Source organism: Phoxinus phoxinus (genome assembly GCF_949152265.1).
Source record: "Phoxinus phoxinus genome assembly, chromosome: 21".
NCBI lineage: Eukaryota > Metazoa > Chordata > Actinopteri > Cypriniformes > Leuciscidae > Phoxinus > Phoxinus phoxinus.
The window spans coordinates 18,897,717-18,919,403 of NC_136896.1; the positions used below are offsets into that span (position 1 = coordinate 18,897,717).

The window sequence follows — 21,687 nt, forward strand, 5'->3', positions numbered from 1 at the left end:
GCGGAGGTAGACCTGTTCGCGTCTCCAGAGAACGCTCACTGTCCAGAATTTTTCTCAAAAAGCAAGGACGCCCTGTTCCATCAGTGGCCGCGCCGTCCTCTTTATGCTTTTCCCCCTGTCTCCCGCCTGACCCAAGTGGTGGAGAGAATCAGGGAGGAAGGATGCTCAGTGCTGCTAGTAGCGCCGCTCTGGTTGAATCAACCCTGGTTCCCAGCTGTGATGCAGAAACTTGCAGATGCATGGGATCTGGGATTAATTAATTAATTTGCCGCCCCGTGGCCAGTGCCTCTGAGGAGGGATCTCCTTTCTCAAGCAAATGGTTCGATTAGGCATCCCCACCCGGAACTATGGTCCCTTCACGTGTGGGCTATCAACGGGTATCCGCTGACCTCCCACAGGGAGTGTTGAACACGATCATACAGACTAGAGCTCCGTTTACGCGATGGCTCTATGCGTCTAAGTGGTCAGTATTCTCTGGCTGGTGCACGTCTCACGGCGTGTCACCCCCAGACTGCGGAGTGACAGAGGTTTTATCCTTCTAACAAGAGCTGTTGGACAACGGGAGATCCCCTTCCACGCTCAAAGTATATGTGGCAGCTATAGCGGCGTTTTCTGAAACAGCGCATGGCCAGTCCATAGGAAGGAACGATTTAGTCGTCCGGTTCCTTAAAGGAGCTAAAAGACTTAATCCCCCCAGACCTCCCACAGTTCCCATTTGGGACCTTTCCACAGTGCTGGACGCCATGAAGGGTCCTCCTTTTGAGCCTCTTCAGGAGATTGATATGAAACACCTGTCGCTCAAGACGATGTTTCTCCTGGCTCTCGCTTCAGTGAAGCGCGTTGGGGACTTAGCGCGTTGTGCATGGAATTTGGGCTTAATGACTCCAGAGTCGTCCTCAAACCTAAGCATGGTTACGTTCCAAAATCCCCAAACACACCGTTTAGGGCGCAGGTCATTTCCCTGTCAGCCCTTCCGGTCACTGGGGAGAATATGGACGAGAATTTTCTCTGCCCGGTTAGGCCGTTGAGAGCTTACGTGTCGCGCTCGTCTGTTTTTAGACAGACAGAGCAGCTTTTCGTTTCGTTTAGTGGGCATCTCAAGGGATTGGCCACTTCGAAGCAAAGCCTATCCAGATGGATAGTGGACGCTATAGCTCTGGCGTACGCATCCAAAGGCATTCAATGTCCTTTGGGTGTTAGAGCGCACTCCACGAGAAGCATGGCTTCTTCGTGGGCTTGGTCGAGTGGGATTGCCTTACAGGATATTTGTATGGCGGCAGGCTGGGCCTCACCGTCTACATTTATCAGGTTTTATAACCTTGAGCTGCCCGCCTTACAGGCCAGGATATTATCGGTTTAATTAACCATATTCGTTTAGACTGAGAATTTCAGTTGTCAATTTATGGCAATATTGTTGCTGAGCTGCTATGTGCAGTAAATTTTTGAGAGATGGTGGTTAGAGCCCACCTCTTTCTGGATTATCTGTGAGTCCTACAGGTGATTATGTACTGTATGAACCCCAGCTCAGGGCTTTGGGTCTATGGTGTCGGATCACTGCATACACGGCGTCTTACAGGGTGCTCCCCAATGCTCATAGGCTTATGAGAGTTCATAAGCCTATGAGCGAAATATATAGCCCTAAGCCACGCCCGTTTCGGCGGGACGTGACGCGGGAGGGCGCGAAGCAGCCCTCATTGGGTGTGACGTCACTCAAGGGCTCGCTCGATTGGCTTAAGCATTTGCCACACAGCAGCCAATAGGCGCGCGAGCTGTCTCGCCTAGATCTGTATGCTGTGGCAATGCGTTTTACATTTATACAAAATTAAGGATAATTTTTTGCTTCAGTATTCTCGTGGAAAAGGATTTTCCCCAATGCGTTGCTACAACAACGCAGTACTCGTTCCTCTCTCTAGAGAGAACCGAGGTTACGTTAGTAACCGAGTACGTTTTATCTCCACACCCATGTGTGAATGTCATGTGGAAGAACCTTGGTTCCTCGCCCAGGCCCAGTGTTGGGGGCTTATTGTCAACGCTTAATGCTATCGACGGATGCTTCCCTCACAAGTGGGGGGTGATCATGAGTGGTCACTCGGCAATGGGTTTTTGGCAGGACCATCTTCCTTTTGGCACATAGTTGGCTAGAAGTGATGGCGGTATTCCGAGAATCTCAATACTTCCTGTCAGACCTGAGAGGTCACCATGTGCCTGTCCTTCCGGACAACACACTGATGGTCTCGTATATCAGAACAGATATCCTGTTGAGGCAGGGGCTGAGGCCCGGGGAATGGAGACTACACCCCGAGGTGGTGGAGCTTCTGTGGGAGAACTTCGGTCAAAACTTTGCCCTTGTGGTTCTCCCTGACGCATGACGTCTTTCCATTGGACTGATTATACACTTGCTTCACAACGCAATCACGCAGGGCGTTCCCACCGCGTAACCTGAGACGTTTCTCAAACTTGTCCTCATTAACCCTCTGGGGTCTGAGGGGTTTTTGGGGCCCTTGAGATGTTTTGACATGCCCTGACATTTGTGCTTATTTCAGCTACTTACAACATACCTTTGAATAGTTTGGCACAAGACTTTTGAGTTACCATTCTTGTAGGCTAGAATGTTTACTACAAAATGATGTGAAAATCATTCTTATCACTCTTTCACAAAACAACAATATAACGATTGAAACTTTGTAAGTCAGTTTTTGTGCCAGTACTACTTTATTCGTAGGGGTGTTGATGGCCATGAATTTGAATGAGAGGAGACAATAGACACTACCCCAATGGCTAATGCCCCCATCAAGGTGCTGTGAAGCAGAGAGGAGAATCTGAGAATGAGAAGAGATTCAAAGGTTTTGTTTTTCAATCTGATTTTATTGTAATTCCTAAATGTTGTGCCTCACAAGACCACAGTGCTACCGTACATATATAAACATATAGTACCAGTCAAACATTTGGACCATTTTTAATATTTTTGGAAGGCTGCATTTATTTGATATTTGATCAAAAATACAGAAACAACAGTAATGAAATATTATTACAATTTAAAATAATGATTTTCTATTTTAATATACTTTAAAATATAATTTATTTATTTGATCAAAGCTGAATTTTCAGCATCCTTACTCCAGTCTTCAGTGTCACATGATCCTTCAGAAATCATTCTAATGTCATGATTTGATAATCAGCTATTATCAATGTTGGAAACCGTTGTGCTGCTTAATATTTTTTTATAACCTGTGATACTTTTTTCAGGATTCACTGATTAAAAAGAAAAGCATTTATTCAAAATATAAATCTTTCCTAACAATATAACTTAACACATCCTTTCAAAAAAAGAAAGAAAGGTATATACTGTTACAAACAGACTCATGGGCGAATGTGAGTCAACAGAGGTCAGTTGCGGTCCAGTTTCCCGTGCGGGCAGGAATCGTGCAGTCTTGTGCAACCATGTCAACATCAGTCTCGGTTTTCCATGACAGGGTGGACTTGGACCTGTTGCTTGCCTGCTTGTTTGCCTGTCTTCGGGACAGGTGCTTGGACATGTTCATTGTCACATCTGTTGATAACACAATCAAAGAAACTGTAGTATTATCATTATCAATCACTAATGGCCATGGATAAAAAAAAAATACAACAGTTTTTTTAATTTCACACAAGAATAGGTAGGCCCTACTTGTATATTATGACGATGTAAACACAATTACATTTCATCAATAAAATATTACGTCTGTGCACTTACTATCATTCTCGATTGAGAACTGAACGACACCTGCGTGCCCCTCTGCGGTGCTGGAGAAGGAGACCGTGATGCAGACACATTCCAAAAAAAATAAAAACAACTGTTAGCATACATTATCCAAAGATGGGCGATTAATGGGTATGGACGCACGATGCATGTAGTCTATATATCTGTTGATGGGCCATAGGATGGAGAAATATCTATTTATGGGCCATAGATCGCGTCAGCGCGAGTATCTGTTGATGGCCATATAGACCGCACGCATTTAGAGCATTTCAAACATTTACACCTGTATTCAATATCATCTGTGGCAATATTTTAGCAAGATAAGTGTCATAGGCTAACCAAAACCGAACATTTATATATAAAAATATAATGTCTAGTATTTAGACAGTAGGTTTTACCGGAGGCTGAAATATATTTGCACGAAATCATATTTACACCAAGCAGATATTCGCAAATAAGCTACATTACGCAAAAGTCAGTATTTTTAGCATGATAATCAGTGTCATAAGCTAATAAAAACGGAGTGAAATATAATACAAATATGTTTAGAGAGTAATATCACATTAAAAAACGACCATATAGGCTACACGAATGTTAGGGATATTGTAAGGTAATCTTTCCTGTAAGATGTCAAAAGCTAACCAAAACTAAGCAAAATATAGTCTGAAAATTCACATGAGTTCTATATAATCAGAAAAAGAATTATATAACACTAAACAACTTACTCGAACTTGTTTCCTCGGCGGGATCAATTCGCTTTTGAAAATGGAGCCGTTCTCCGTCTGAGATGCAACCGTCTTCCTCTGAGGAAAAGGTGAATTCTTCCTCGCTGTCCAGAAGAATCATCTGGAGGACGACTTTACCGGAGAAGCGTGCCATCCTCAAAACGCGATGAACTATCAGTGAATCTGACGAAGAAACTGCGTGTTTTCATCATGGCATTGATCGGGGGGCGTGTGCGAGGCATATACATCACCTAAACTATTACCATGTAAATAGCGCCGGGGGGCGTGGCGGCCTCAGCTCATTAAAAATAATGAAGGGAGAACGAAAAACTGTGCCTCTCCTTGGTTTCAAACGGATTACATAAACTAATAATATGTGTTTTTTAATATAAATTACTTCATTTAAAAGAAGAGAATTCTAGCTTCATAAAGACAAATCTCTCATTCCTGAGTGACAAGTATTCGCTGAGTTACAGTTCATTTTCGGACGCGTTTCAGAATGGACTTCCCTGACAGAGAGAAGGCAGAATTCGCATCATGTTTATTTTTCTTTATTTGGCGAAAGACACAACACTTTGTTTTTTATTGTGAGTGTACACAAAAAAAATTGAAACTTAACTGGATCGAATGATGTAAAAAACTTAAATGTAAGATCAAAACCAACAGAGTATTTTGAATCTCTTTTGCACTGATAAGAAAAAAAGCGAGCAGATCACGCCGGCGTGATTGCCGACCCCAGAGTGTTAACTCTAATGTGACCACACCCACGCGTGCATGAGCAATTGGCATGCAAATAGTCCACTTGAAGGAACGCAGAGCTGTAAACGCCCCATCACCTCAAAAACAAAGACTCAGAGACTCCAGTATCGTAGTCGTCTGCTTTTCATCGAGAAGCAGACTGTGGTTGTGCTGTGCTGTGCTGTTTACCTTGGATTTACCGCAGAAGATTTAGAAGAACACTATTTGAAGATGAGAAGATTTTTAAGGTAAGACATTTCCACTCATAATAGTAAGCATGTTATTGTTGTATAAACTTTACATTGTAGCTACTAGTTAGACAGAAACATGTTGGAATGTGAACTATCTGTAGGCAACCTTTCAATGTTAAATTTATATACATGTACGACACAAGGATGTTTTTATGTTCGATAATAAAACACAGCATGATAAAAGTAGACTAGTATGAGTATTTACTCTAATATGGGGAATATTATAATGTTTAGACCTGTGTTTACTGTTAAATACTGTGTTTGTGGATATCTGCTCAAACGTAGGTATGTCTAATATGGTAACAACAATGTTTCATAGTTTGGAGCGACTCAATCACTTCAGTAAATGGTCTCTGAATGTGTTGTGAGTTTTGTTCTGTGCGTTTGAAAAGCAAAACTCGCCAAATATTAGGCTTCATGTTTTTACTCCAATCTCTTTCATAACGTCATAACGAATGGAAACATTTGAAGTAACATATGATATCCCATATATTTTTCTCTAGTGCTGTGTTACTGAAGTGTTCCTTTTTAACGATTTATAAGCCGCCTGCTATAAGCTATTGTTCAGGCACTCCTGCTATAAGCTATTGTTCTGGGGCTCAGGTCAGGAAGCAGACAGACTGGCTTAACTGACCGTCTGCTAGAGTTCTTACCAGAACCAGGAAGTATGACCATATTAGCCACGTTCTGTCAACACTGCATTGGCTGCCTAATAAACATTGTATAAAGCCGTCAATTAAACATCGAGCGCGGCACGACATGACATTCCACACACGCACACACATATCGGTACACAGGCTTTTGTGATCGCCATGGACCTTTTTGATGAAAACTACCTTTAAATGTATCTCTTTTTGTGCTTAGATGTATGTATATATCATATTAGAATTAGCTCTAATTCAGTGTGATAATCAAACTCTATATGCTCGTAATTACGAACAATCCTGTATCTTTGTGTTCCTGACTCACAACATTGTAGTTTGTGGTGTCTGTATAATCGTAAAAACCCGACTGCGTCGAATATCGACGACAAATCACAAAAAGATGCATTATTTCAGAAGTACCATCTTTCTGAGAATAAATGCTCAATTTAGTCACCACCATATATTAAAAAGGGGGTTGGACGAAATTAAACAGAGCGTTTTTCCCACCTCAGTTTCTCATAAATTATTGGTCCATTCACGGGAAATAAGTGTGACCCACCTCGCCCATAAAGAAAATTCTGTACCCTAGCTCTGCACATTCTGCCAGAGAAAGAGCATCCTCATCTTCACGAGAAAACTCCTTCAAGGAGTCTCTCTGTTTATTTTCTTTAATTTCGTTTTCATCTTAGTCTTTTCTTTATTTCCGTCTGAGTCTAGACTTAGTTCAGTGTCTCCACGAGCTAAACAAACTCAATTCTAGTCATCGCTCGGTAGTGAGGTTGTACATTCGTGTTAACCGGCGAGTTTGCGCATCATCTGTTCTTGAAGGGACTCCGGAAAACTGCTCCAAAGGACAATTTGAACTCACTTGGTTTAAACAAGCAAACCTTAGTTCACTTTGAGTTTCCCTTGTTCACCCTTTTGTGTATTTATTGCAGTACTCCCTGGGCGATTTGATAGTCATCTCTAAGTGGTTTCCCGCGAGCAAGGTTGCCCGACCGGCGCTGCCAACGCGGACCGCACGCGCCTTGGACACTTCCAAATCCCGTACCAGCGGTTGTGGCATGCAATTTTGACATCAGCAATTTGGCACGCCAAAGGTGAAAGTCAACCAGACCAGCGACAATTTTAGGGATCATCAGGCAATTTTAGGGATAATTACCCAAACCGCGGCCCGAGTCTCGGCCACTACTTACAGAGGGTTCCGGGGAAAACCCAATTTTGCCGTGTCGTTTGAACATTGACACCTTGGCGCTGCCAGGTTGTGCGTAAAGTCACAAGTTGTCTGAGTGGGCACACCTTGGTTCAGGGAGAAAACGAAGCTGCCCGAGAAACTTACCAACTCCTCATCGGCAAAGACCTGCTAGAGCGCTTTGAGCCTTTACTGGACTTCAAAAACCTGAAAATTTGGGCTCAAGTTCAAGAACCTCTCCCCATCCAGTCACACAGGCCACCTGAGCCAGACTATCACATCACAGAGGTCACGAGAACTCCCACAGAGCCAGACTGCCAGGTCACAGAGTTCGTGGGAACTCCCGCAGCCAGCCATGGGGACAACGCCTCAACACCAGTTCAAGGTTCGAATTCGCTACCACGCACCTTCCAGCTCACCAAAGACTCTGCCACCTCCTTACAGACTATGAGAAACCACCTCTCAGACCCCTCCAACCACCCTCGAACGCCGTCTGAACCCCCATGGTGCATGACACCAAGCACATGCTGCATGCAAAGGACATCATTACGAGTTGTGCACCTGTTGACATCACAGCACCAAGGCTTGTTATGTCACAGTGCAAAAGGGGGGTCATACCAATGTGTGCCCATGACGCACCATGTGCTGCACACCACAGCACCAGAGCCACGTATGAGACACCAAAGCAAGTGTCAAACTGGCGCCCATCGAAGCGAAAAGTCAAGTCAAGAATATTTGTATAGCGCTTTTCACAATACAGACTGTATCAAAGCAGCTTCACAGTATTAAATTAAAATAATAATAAAACGTCCATGTTTGGTAATGCTAATCAATAGTATTATTGATTGATTCATTAAATTGAACATCCCCAACTGAGCAAGCCAAAGGCAACAGTGGCAAGGAAACGAAAAACTCCATCAGGTGACCTAATGGTGACCTAAAACTCCATCAGGTGACCCAATGGAGAGAAAAAAAAAACTTGGGAGAACCCAGGCTCAGTCGGGGGCCAGTTCTCCTCTGGTGGTTATGAACTAGAGGCCGGATTTAACTGTAAGATTAAAACATTTATATGAATGCCTGGCTGAAGAGATGCGTCTTTAATCTAGTTTTGAACTGGGAGAGCGAGTCTGAGCAATGAACAGTATCAGGAAGGCTATTCCAGAGTTTTGGAGCTAAATGTGAAAATGCTCTCCCTCCTTTGGTGGACTTAGATATCCTAGGTATAACCAAAAGCCTCGAATTTAGCGATCTTAAAGAGCGCGATGGATTATAGGGCGATAGAAGATCCTTTAAATAGACTGGAGCTAAGCCGTTTAGGGCTTTATAAGTCAGTAACAATACCTTATAATTAAAACGGAACTTTATAGGTAACCAATGTAGTGATGATAAGATCGGTGTTATATGATCATATTTTCTTGATCTAGTAAGAACTCTAGCGGCTGCATTTTGGACTAACTGTAGCTTGTTTATTGAGGATGCAGGACAACCAGCTAATAGAGCATTACAGTAATCTAGTCTCGAGATCATGAATGCATGAACTAGCTTTTCTGCATCAGAAACTGATAGCATATTACGTAGCTTAGCAATGTTTCTAAGGTGGAAAAAGGCAGTTTTTGTAACATATGAAATATGATTTTTAAAAGACAGGTTGCAGTCTAGTATGACACCCAGGTCTTTTACTGTAGAGGATAAAGTAGCAGGACATCCTACTATGTTAAAGTTGTATTGTAAGAGGTTTTGTGGGCGTTTTTTTGAACCGATAAGTAGTACCTCTGTCTTGTCTGGATTTAATAGAAGAAAATTACGCGTCATCCAATCTTTTATATCTTTAACACACTCTGTCAATTTTGATAATTTAGCGTTTTCATCCGGCCGTGATGAAATATATATTTGAGTGTCATCAGCATAACAATGGAAACTAATTCCATGTTTCCTTATAATATTTCCAAGTGGCAGCATATATATTGAGAATAATAGAGGGCCTAGCACAGATCCCTGCGGCACTCCATAGTTTACTGAGGTTATGACCGATTTTTCTCCATTTAAATAGACAAAATGGTAGCGGTCAGATAAGTATGATCTAAACCAGCTTAATGCTTGTCCTTGAACGCCAGTATAATTTTGTAGTCGATCTAAGAGTATTGTGTGATCTATTGTATCGAACGCAGGACTAAGATCAAGTAAAACTGGTATTGAGATACAGCCTTGGTCCGAAGCTAAAAGTAAATCATTAGTGATTTTAACGACCGCAGTTTCAGTGCTATGGTGCGGCCTGAATCCAGACTGAAACTTTTCAAAGATGTAATTTTCTTGCAAAAAAGAGCTCAGTTGAGCGGACACAACTTTTTCTAATATTTTAGACATAAATGGAAGATTTGAAATGGGTCTATAATTTGCTAGATTATGTGGGTCTAATTGTGGTTTCTTAATGAGTGGTTTTATAACTGCCAGTTTAAATGTTTTTGGAACGTGACCTAAAGATAGAGACGAGTTAATGATATTGAGGAGAGGCTCTTCCACTGTAGGTAACACTTCTTTCAGTAGTTTAGTTGGTATAGGATTTAAAAAGAATGTTGTTGTTTCTTCTGTTTCTGTTTCTTCTGTTTCTTCTCCTGTGATCAATTGCTCCTGTCTGCCTCGCTGTGACTGCTGCTGCTGTGAGTTTGTTTGCTGCGTCTAAGCCTCGTATTAGCTTCGTATTTCTTTCTGTTTTGAACCATCATTTATTATAAATTCTAGTTGTTTATACTACTAAATACAGCTTACTCAACATCTCAGATTAACCTGACATTGCTAGCTTCCGTTATTGTCAGCACAACACGCTAACTCGCTAGCCTTTTAACGCACCACCCGTGCGCTCAGTTATTTATTTTTCTCTCGCGCGCCCGCGCCTTTGAGTTCATAAAAGCCCAGGTGAGTAAGAATCAGTCAACAAACACGGTGAGTAATGTCTTCTCCTGTTATTGTCACCTGCACTTCATGTCACATGTTTACCATAGCCTTCTCAGTCGGCAATATAGGATTTATATGTGATAAATGCAAGGAGACAGTCAGGCTGACGGAGAAGATTTCAGAACTAGAGACACGCATCCAAACTTTAATCGAGAATAGTAAGAAGAGTGCTAGAGCTTTAGATACTATTTTGGATGCGCCTAGCCTAGTTAATTCTTTACATGAGTAGGTTCCGGCTGAAGTAGAGCCCGTGCAGCAGGGCAGATGGGTGACAGTGAGAGATCGCTCTAGTCGCGGATCAAAAAAACACTTTTCCGTTCCGATAACAAATCGATTTGCCCCGCTCAGTGAAACACCCACTGAGAATTATTCTAATTGTGCCCTAGTTATTGGCGATTCTATTACACGGAACGTGAAAATAGAGACACCAGCCACCATAGTCACATGTTTGCCGGGAGCCAGAGCGCCTGACATCAAAGCAAATTTGAAAGTGCTGGCTAATGCTAAACGTAAATTCTCTAAGATTATTATTCACGTCGGCACTAATGATGTTCGACTCCGCCAGTCGGAGATCACCAAAATTAATATTAAAGAGGTGTGTGAACTTGCAAGTACGATGTCAAGCACTGTAATTTGCTCTGGCCCCCTTCCTGTTCGCCGGAGTGATGAGATAGTTAGTAGATTGTGTTCACTCAATGGCTGGCTGTCTGGGTGGTGTCCACGAAATAATATAGAATTCATAGACAATTGGAAAAGTTTTTGGGGCAAACCTGACCTGTTGAAAAGAGATGGTATTCATCCCTCCTGGGATGGTGCTGCTCTTCTCTCTAGTAATTTGGCTCATAGTCTTAGAGATAAAACATGACAATCTGGGCCTCAGGTCAGGAAGCAGACAGACTGGCTTAACCGACCGTCTGCTAGCGGCCTCACGTCACCAAGGTCAGATAAATCCCATCACATAGAGCCTCTTTCACCTAGATATCATCATATAGAGACTGTGTCTGTTCCCCGAACTTGGAAATCCAAAATACGTTCAAACCCATCTAAGGTTTAAAAATTTTATTGATCTTCAACAAATAAAAAACAGATATACTACAAATGAGCAAATGATAAAGCTGGGGTTGCTGAATATTCGATCTCTTACTTCAAAAGCGCTAATAGTTAATGATATGATTACAGATTATAACCTAGATGTGCTGTGTTTAACAGAAACCTGGCTAAAACCAAACGATTACATTGCTTTAAATGAGTCAACCCCACAAGACTACGGTTATAAACATGAACCTCGTCTGAAACGCAAAGGAGGAGGTGTTGCTGTAATTTATAGTAATATTTTCAAAACCACTAAGAAATCTAGTTGTAAATATAATTCTTTTGAAGTGTTGGTGCTTAATGTAAAAATATATAGTGTAAACGATAAATCACGTTTGAAAATTCTGCTAGCTACTGTATACAGGCCACCAGGGCACCATACAGACTTTATCAAAGAATTTGCGGACTTTCTATCAGAATTAGTATTGGCTGCAGATAAAGTACTAATTGTTGGTGACTTTAATATACACATAGATAATGAAAAAGATGCATTGGGATTGGCATTTAAAGACATTGTAAACTCAATTGGAGTTAGACAACACGTGTCAGGACCGACTCATTGTCGTAATCATACTCTAGATCTAATACTATCACATAGAATAGATGTTGATGCCATTGAAATACTGCAGCAGAGCGATGACATCTCAGATCACTATCTAGTCTCGTGTAAATTACATTTAGCCAAGGCTGCAAAGCCGACTCCGTGTTATAAATATGTTAGACCGATCACTTCTGCCACTAAAGATTGCTTTATCAATAATCTTCCTAATCAGTTTCATCATCCCAGCATCCCGGATAGCTTAGAAGAACTTGATATTGCAACAGAAACTTTTAACTCTCTCTTTTCCAGCACTTTAGACACAGTTGCTCCGCTGCGCTTAAAGAAGATTAAAGAACATAGTCCAACGCCGTGGCACAACGAGCACACTCAGGCCCTTAAGAGAGCAGCCAGAAAAATGGAGCGCAACTGGAAGAAAACAAAACTAGAGGTGTTTCGGATTTCATGGAAGGAGAGCTCGATTGCTTACAGAGAGGCTTTAAAAGCTGCTAGATCTGCTTATTTTTCAACCCTATTAGAAGAAAATAAACATAATCCTAGGTATTTATTTGAAACAGTGGCTAAACTAACGAAAAAGAAAGCTTCAAGCCCAGAAGTTTCCAAGCAACACAGCAGTAATGACTTTATGAATTTCTTCACTTATAAGATCGATAATATCAGGGACAAAATTATAACTATGCAACCGTCTAATACAGTATCGCATCAGGAAGTGCATTGTAGTCTCCCTGAGGGAAAATTTGATTCATTCGTTGCTATAGGACAGGAAGAATTTTGCAAACTCGTCAAATCATCTAAATCGACAACGTGCATGTTAGACCCTATACCTGTCACATTGTTAATGTGTTTTCTGTTGTTTCTATGGACTTTTAGGTTGTTTTTTCTCATTCAGTGTTTTTCGTCATCTCTGTCGTCATTTTCATTAGTTCATTTTCATCACCTGTCTAGTTAATCAGTTAATCACCCTTCATTGTCTTCACCTGTTGTACCCTCGTCATCCTCTGTATTTAAGTTCCTGTCTTTCTCCCTTCAGTGGTCGGTCAATGTTTGTTTATGTTACGTTGTATTGGATGTGTTACCCAGCTGCCTGTACCCGTTTTTGTGTAAATGTATTATTAGTAAAAGTTTGAATTGGAGCTTTTTGCCTCTGCCTGTCTTCATCCGCACCATACCCGTGACAGATTGACCGACCCAAAAGTTATGGAGGAGGACACCATGGAGGCATTTCTGTTTAACCAGAATGGGTGTTCCATGGAGGAATTCGTGGAGTTGTACCTCCACCTCCACCAAGATGTGTACTGGAGTGAGAACGATTTGAAGCAGCGCTTCTGGTGCGGACTGGACGATCCCCGGGACCAGTTACTACTGTTGGGAGACTTAAATCTACCTTTTTGTGACTTTTTAGATAAAGCCCTTTTGGTGTCTGGGTCTTCCCTCGCGGTCTCACCTGTCGCTCCGGAACTTCAGGAGCCGGTGCCTGAGCTTTTTGGCTTCCAGATTTCGCTGTTGCAGTGGGAGGAACTAGAGCCCGCTGATCCTGCGCCAGAGCCTGCTGATCCTGCGCCAGAGCCCGCTGATCCTGCGCCAGAGCCCTCATCACTGCCCAGCACAGAGCCCTCATCGCTGCCCAGCACAGAGCCCTCATCGCTGCCCAGCACAGAGCCCTCATCGCTGCCCAGCACAGAGCTCTCATCGCTGCCCAGCACAGAGCCCTCATCGCTGCCCAGCACAGAGCCCTCATCGCTGCCCAGCACAGAGCCCTCATCGCTGCCCAGCACAGAGCCCTTATCGCTGCCCAGCACAGAGCTTCCTGCACCGCTGGTCCCGTCCAGCCCAGAGCTTCCTGCACCGCTGGTCCCGTCCAGCCCAGAGCTTCCTGCACCGCTGGTCCCGTCCAGCCCTGAGCTTCCTGCACCGCTGGTCCCGTCCAGCCCAGAGCTTCCTGCACCGCTGGTCCCGTCCAGCCCAGAGCTTCCTGCACCGCTGGTCCCGTCCAGCCCAGAGCTTCCTGCACCGCTGGTTCCGTCCAGTCCAGAGCTTCCTGTACCGCTGGTCCCGTCCAGCCCAGAGCTTCCTGCACCGCTGGTCCCGTCCAGCCCAGAGCTTCCTGCACCGCTGGTCCCGTCCAGCCCTGAGCTTCCTGTACCGCTGGTCCCGTCCAGCCCAGAGCTTCCTGCACCACTGGTCCCGTCCAGCCCAGAGCTTCCTGCACCGCTGGTCCCGTCCAGCCCAGAGCTTCCTGCACCGCTGGTCCCGTCCAGCCCAGGGCCTTCGCCACTGGTCCCGTTCAGCCCAGAGCCTTCGCCGCTGGTCCCGTCCAGCCCAGGACCGCCTTCGCCGCTGGCCCCGGTCAGCTCAGAGTCCTCTTCGCCGCGGGTCCAGTCCAGTGCTGACCTCCCCAAGAAAATTTTGGGGGGGGGCAATAAGTCCTCTGAGGGGATCGTGGAGGCCCTGCCGACACGGTCGCCATGGCCGCCCGAAGGGTCCTCACCGCCATGGCCGCCCGAAGGGTCCTCACCGCCATGGCCGCCCGAAGGGTCCTCACCGCCATGGCCGCCCGAAGGGTCCTCACCGCCATGGCCGCCCGAAGGGTCCTCACCGCCATGGCCGCCCGAAGGGTCCTCACGGCCATGGCCGCCCGAAGGGTCCTCACCGCCATGGCCGCCCGAAGGGTCCTCACGGCCATGGCCGCCCGAAGGGTCCTCACCGCCATGGCCGCCCGAAGGGTCCTCACCGCCATGGCCGCCCGAAGGGTCCTCACCACCATGGACGCCTGAGGGTCCGTCTGCTCCGCCATGGCCACGCCCTCATCCTGCTCCGCCCTGGCCACCGGCACGTCCTGCTCCGCCCTGGAGGCTTCCTGCTCCAGATCGGCCACCTGTTCATCAGCCTCCAGGGCGCCCACCCTCCCACCCCTTTGGATGTTTTACGGCGCGAGGACGCGCCTGGGGGGAGGGGGGGGTTCTGTCACATTGTTAATGTGTTTTCTGTTGTTTCTATGGACTTTTAGGTTGTTTTTTCTCATTCAGTGTTTTTCGTCATCTCTGTCGTCATTTTCATTAGTTCATTTTCATCACCTGTCTAGTTAATCAGTTAATCACCCTTCATTGTCTTCACCTGTTGTACCCTCGTCATCCTCTGTATTTAAGTTCCTGTCTTTCTCCCTTCAGTGGTCGGTCAATGTTTGTTTATGTTACGTTGTATTGGATGTGTTACCCAGCTGCCTGTACCCGTTTTTGTGTAAATGTATTATTAGTAAAAGTTTGAATTGGAGCTTTTTGCCTCTGCCTGTCTTCATCCGCACCATACCCGTGACAATACCGACTAAGCTGCTGAAAGAGATGCTTCCAGATGTCATAGATCCTCTTCTTAATATCATTAATTCATCTTTGTCTCTAGGATACGTACCAAAAACCTTTAAGCTAGCTATGATTAAACCGCTTGTTAAAAAACAGCAACTTGATCCTACAAAACTAGTCAATTACAGGCCGATCTCGAATCTGCCTTTTCTGTCAAAGATATTAGAAAAAGCAGTATCCTCACAACTGTGTTCCTTTCTTGAAAGAAATGATATCTGCGAGGATTTTCAGTCCGGATTTAGACCGTACCATAGTACCGAGACAGCTCTCGTTAGAGTCACAAATGATTTGCTCTTATCATCTGATCGTGGTTGTATCTCTCTATTGGTACTACTGGATCTTAGTGCTGCATTTGACACCATTGACCACAACATCCTTTTAAATAGACTCGAACATTATGTTGGCATTAGTGGAATTGCACTAGCATGGTTTAAATCATACTTATCTGACCGTTATCAGTTTGTAGCAGTAAATGAAGAGATGTCTTATCAATCACAAGTTCAGTATGGCGTACCACAAGGCTCAGTACTAGGACCACTGCTGTTCACTCTGTATATGCTACCATTAGGAGATATCATTAGGAAACATGGAATTAGCTTTCACTGTTATGCCGACGATACTCAGCTGTATATTTCTTCAAAACCTAACGAAACCTACCAATTCACAAAATTAACGGAATGCATACACTGTAAAAAAATTCCGTAAAAATACGGTACAATGTACCATATTAATTTGAAGGAATTTTCCGTATTTGTCTTTTACAGGACTTTTACCCGTATTTTGAATTACGCGTTGCATTGTGGGAACTAGAACCTGATCGGCGCGAAAAGTTTGAGACGCAAGCGCCATTACACACGCAGATGACCGCGGCCAAAGTTGCTTTATAAAGTCGGATTTCGGATGTGTGGAAGTTATTCTGACACTTCTGTGGTAAAAACCGAAAATTATATTTAGCTAAGAGTCAAATAAGCTGTTTACGTAATGTTATTTGGTTGCCACCCGGCTTGTTAGGCAAATGAATGTCGGAGCCGTCGCGTTTATCATTTTATGCTTATCGTCACACATTGAAATATTTATTTCACACTCGTGGAAGTTGTATGTGTTATAGTGTCCTCGTTGTAACTGGTTTATTGGCTTTTATTTGGTCGGTGATGCGGTTTATTTCGTGCCGAGCGCACCCGTTAACCAGGATGAAGTGCAGTAACGTTACTCGTGTTTTTGGAGCAGTTTAATGGCTTCAAACAAAAGCTACCAGATAAAATCGTCGAGAAAAGGAAAGGCCATTTAAGACTTGATTTAAAAGGCATGAAGATACAACGTGAAGACTGTGTGAAGATGCAGTACAGCTGGATAAAGGAAAACACCACGTTTTCTTCCAAATGAGGTACGTTAATGTTATGTTTACGTTAGACTTTTTATTGTCTTGTTTTTGTTTTAGACGACACACAGACATTATACACACACGACACATATGACTTTAAACCCCTAATAATGACCTTGAAATAATAATTTACATTTAACATGACTGCTATTATACTTTATTATAGTTTGTTTCATAGTTTCTGTTGTTTTATCTATTGACAGGACTTTCCTGATGTAAGTTACTGTGCATCCCAAGCACCACCCTGCATGCTCCTTATATGGGTTTGTATTTTGTTTTATTAGTATTTTATTATTATTAATCATTATGAGTACTCAATATTGGCAAAACACATTTAAATTTAAAGTCTGAGGAAAAATGTTTATAGAAAAAGTTGGTTGCTGAATAGCCCCTTCAAAGATTTTTACGCTTATAGGTCAGTAGAAAATCATTTTATAAGGAAGATTTAAACAACTGTTTTTGGAGCGGTTTTCTGAAGTGGTCGTGTAATGTTTTTCATTTTGTAATATCTTATTTGTTTAAGGTGATGGGCTTTCAGGATTGCTGTCATTCAATAAGTTATTATTGACCACATCTCCTACCCTATTGAGGCAGTGAGCTACAAAATGGCACTTATCCTGGAGTTCATAAAGGTAAGCAACACATTTTTAATGAAATTATTTATAGAGCATGTTGTTGTGTTACTGTTTATAATTGAAAATAATGAAACATATAAGGTATAGTTGAGCAGACAAGCTAACATAACATGCAATTGGATTCCACTGGAAACAGAAGTCTTAGCATTTAATACAGTGTTTGAATTTGAGAATTAGGGATGGCAGTTGATAATTTAACGAACGTAAAATACTGTACGATTATTTTTCAACCTCAACCTGGTCTGCATGATACTTTGTAGTTCAATTTCCTTCATTTAATTTCGTGTGTAGCTAAACACACATATTTTTTTTCTTCATATGCAACTTTCCTGTGCAGAAATCCTGAATGAAGGTCGAAAAGGCTGAGATGAAGGAAACCAAACGTCTACACATTCCTCCAAGACTGCTGAAGTTCCTGTATGAACAACTGAAAATCCATGTAAAGTTTAAAGGGATAGTTCACTTTGAAATTACATTTTGGTGTGTTTTAGCTTACCTGAAGTGCATCCAAGATGTAGGTGTCTTTGTCTCCGCAGTAGTTTCAATTGTGATATTTTTAGGTCAAACCATTCTTGTCTGTCAGTCATATAATGCAGGTATATAGGTACTGTCTCCAAAAGCATGCAGAGAAAAGTCCAAATTAAAAAATGCCCCATCGTAAGTGCACATTGATGGCCTAAGACACGAAACAAGCGCTTTGTGTGATAAAACGAACAGTATTTATTTCGTTTTTATCTCTTTTACACAACCACGTCCAGGCGATCTGTTTACGTAGTCTGCGTAAGCGCCGTAAAGCTCCGGAAGTGATCTCCCGGATGAGTTCGCGCGAGCTTGCGTAAATTAATTTTTTTTACATCGGTTTAAACATCCCGGATAAGTGCAAACTAGTACCATTTATATTAGCCGTCCTACCTACAATCTCTGTTCTGTGCATAGGTTCTGGTGTAAACAATGAGTGACGTCCACGCACAAGAGATCACTTTGCCTTCCGGCGCTTACGCAGACTAAGTAAACAGATCACTTGGACGTCGTTGTGTAAAAGAGATAAAAACGATATAAATACTGTTCGTTTTATCACACAAACCGCTTGTTTCGTGTCTTAGGCCATCAATGTGCACTTACGATGGGGCATTTTTTAATTTGGACTTTTCTCTGCATGCTTTTGGAGGCAGTGCCTATACCTGCATTATATGACTGACAGACAAGAACGGTTTGACCTAAAAATATCAAAATTGAAACTACTGCGGAGACAAAGACACCTACATCTTGGATGCACTTCAGGTAAGCTAAAACATACCAAAATTTAATTTCAAAGTGAACTATCCCTTTAAGCTTTTGTCAAATCTCAAAATGGACCTTTAACTGAACATACCGAAGAAGGAAAGTTTTTCCTCCTGATGTTCCAACCCTGCAAGACTTTAGTTCATCTTCAGAACAAAAATGACGATTTTTTTTTATGAAATCTGAGAGCTTTCTCTTCCTCTGTTGACAGCTTACGCAACTACCACTTTCAAGCTCCAGAAAGGTAGTGAAGACATCATTAAAGTAACATGGTGTCCTAACCAGATGCGATAAGATTCTAGCAACAAGCTGTTTTTCTGTCCACACCAAATGCGTCGTGACCATGTAAAGCGCCAAAAACAATTAAAAACCACAGCCAATCAGAACAGTGTGTGGACAGGTTCTCTTGGCACAGCAGTCACAATGAAATTGATAAGTACATAATCAAATTAATAAATATTACACCATTTAAACAACTGAGTGACTGAAACAATCTTTGTCATAGAATACACTTGTTTGTTCACAATGAGTTGACAGGTTTTTTTTTGTAGTGTTCCAGCTGCAATGTCGCAGAAAAATAGAAACCGTTTCTAAAATAGAATCGTCACTGGTTAGGACAAAAACTCAGATTGACATGGAAAATATACCTTTTATCGTGTGTTGCGTGTAGTTAGAACACGGTGTAATCTATGTATTTTCATTGGTTTAACCCCCCCAAAAAAGCGATGCAAATGCTTTGTGTGTAGAAAAAAAAACAAATTGTCTTTTGTCACAATATTTTGATACATTCACACGAGGATCACAGTGGCTTGTGTTCTCACCCATGCATTCTCGCCCTGCTGGGTCAGCAGCACACATGCATTGTGGTGCTCTTGTGATCGTGTCAGCGATCTATATTTTGTGAGAAAAGATGTGTATTTTTTTTCTTCACACCAAACATTTGTGCACATTTATTTCATAAATTTGAGGTTAAACCACTGGAGTCACATGGATTACATTTATGTCTGTATACCTTTCTGAACCTTGAAATTGGTAGTTGCGTAAGATGTCAATGGAGGGACAGAAATCTCTCCGATTTCCTCAAAAATATCTTAATTTTTGTTATGGAGACGAATGGAAGTCTTGTGGGGCGTGGAACAACATGAGCGTGAGTAATTAATGACAATTAAAAAATTTTGGTGAACTAACACTTTAAGGAATATGGTGTTCTCTTACAGAAAAATGGCATTAACACTAACATTTCACTCTATTGACTAAGTCTAAAGCTATTTTTAATGATAAAAGCAGCAGACCTGTATTCGTATTCCATTTGTTTTTGTTTCTTTCTTTCTGTATTGTATTTGTATTGAATTGCATTTGAAAATGTTTTGAATCTTGACTTTCACAGTTAATGAAGTTTTTTTTCAAAGAATTTTGTGAGCTATTTGGTGCAACACCAATATTGTGCAAGTACCTGCTCATGTTTTCTTTTTTTAATTCTGTCTCTTGTTTGTTTAATGTCTAAACTTATTCCACAATACAAGCACTTTTTAATGGGTCTTTGTACATTGTTTCATTTGTCATATATATTTATATGTTTATATCTTTACTCATTGAATGCATTTAAGAATGTTTACATGAATATTTGTACAAAAATAAACCATGTTCAATTTGTATATATGGTTCTTGAATTATTTGCTACCAAAATATATGGTATAAAATTTCTATAAATATAGAAATTTCTGTATAAGGATTATCCGTTAATGGTACAGAAAATGTACTGTTAATATACAGAATTTTCCGTTTTAGAGGTGAAGGAACTGTCCGTAATTTAACGGAAAATGTCCTGGTAATTTTCTGCCAGTACATTATCCGTTTTTTTACGGAATTATTTTTTACAGTGTAGCTGATATAAAAAATTGGATGACTAGTAATTTCCTACTACTAAACTCAGAAAAAACAGAGATTCTAATTATTGGACAAAAAACTTCCACACGTAATAACCTAGAGTACTGTCTAACACTTGATGGCTGCTCTGTTAAGTCTTCGTCGTCGGTTAGGAACCTGGGTGTGCTCTTTGATACCAATCTTTCATTTGAAAGTCATGTGTCTAGTATCTGTAAAACTGCTTTCTTCCATCTTAAAAATATATCTAAATTACGTCATATGCTCTCAATGAATAATGCAGAACAATTAGTTCATGCGTTTATGACCTCAAGGCTAGATTATTGTAATGCTCTACTGGGTGGTTGCCCTGCACGCTTAATAAACAAACTACAGCTAGTTCAAAACGCAGCAGCTCGAGTTCTTACTAGAACCAGGAAGTATGACCATATTAGCCCTGTTCTGTCAACACTGCATTGGCTGCCTATTAAACATCGTATAAATTTTAAAATATTGCTGATCACTTACAAAGCACTAAATGGTTTAGCTCCGCAGTACTTGAGCGAGCTCTTAACGCATTATAGTCCTTCACGTCTACTGCGATCTCAAAATTCTGGCCAGTCAATAATACCTAGAATATCAAAATCGACTGCTGGCGGTAGATCCTTTTCCTACTTAGCACCAAAACTTTGGAACAGTCTTCCTACCATTGTCCGGGAAGCAGACACACTCTGTCAGTTCAAATCTAGACTAAAAACACATCTCTTCGGCCTAGCATACACATAACACATTATAGACTTATAATTAGGCTCCATAGTTTAGAACAGCCGGGACCGGGAACACTTCCCGTAATCCTGATGTACTTGGTACATCATAAGAAGGATGGCGTCTACGCTAATATTAGTCTCTCTGTCTATCCCGAGGTTTACTGCTGTCCACCGGAACCAGGCCGTATCCAGATCTGATGAAGGACCAGCGCCAGGACACGACGACCCCAATGACCTGAAGTGTCAACCGGTCTCTCCTCCTCTCCACTCCGACTTCAACCAACCGGAACTGGACAAATACTCTGATTCATTCTGAACTTCATACACTGTTCACTCATTGGCCAGAGGAGAACTGGCCCCCGACTGAGCCTGGGTTCTCCCAAGGTTTTTTTCTCCTTTCTGTCACCTGATGGAGTTTTGGTTCCTTGCCGCTGTTGCCTTACCTTCTGGCTTGCTTAGTTGGGGACATTTCATATTCAACAATATTATAGATCTGCCTTAAAGGTGGACGA

General features: G+C 42.3%; 1 protein-coding gene and 1 long non-coding RNA gene across 3 annotated transcripts in view; one reads left to right on the forward strand and one right to left on the reverse strand.

The window, feature by feature from the left end:
- The window catches only part of arhgap23b (Rho GTPase activating protein 23b), a 322,411-nt gene that overhangs the window by 229,476 nt on the left and 71,248 nt on the right, over nucleotides 1-21,687 (reverse strand). The gene's annotated exons all lie outside the window — the stretch shown is intronic.
- LOC306990062 lies at nucleotides 15,519-17,792 on the forward strand. 2 transcript variants are annotated; one of them, XR_013795807.1, is made up of 3 exons: nucleotides 15,519-16,632; nucleotides 17,153-17,261; nucleotides 17,602-17,782. It is a non-coding gene; the product is annotated as an uncharacterized lncRNA (long non-coding RNA). The 2 variants fall into 2 exon arrangements; XR_013795808.1 differs by lacking the exon at nucleotides 15,519-16,632 and adding an exon at nucleotides 16,710-16,892 and having other exon boundaries at nucleotides 17,602-17,792.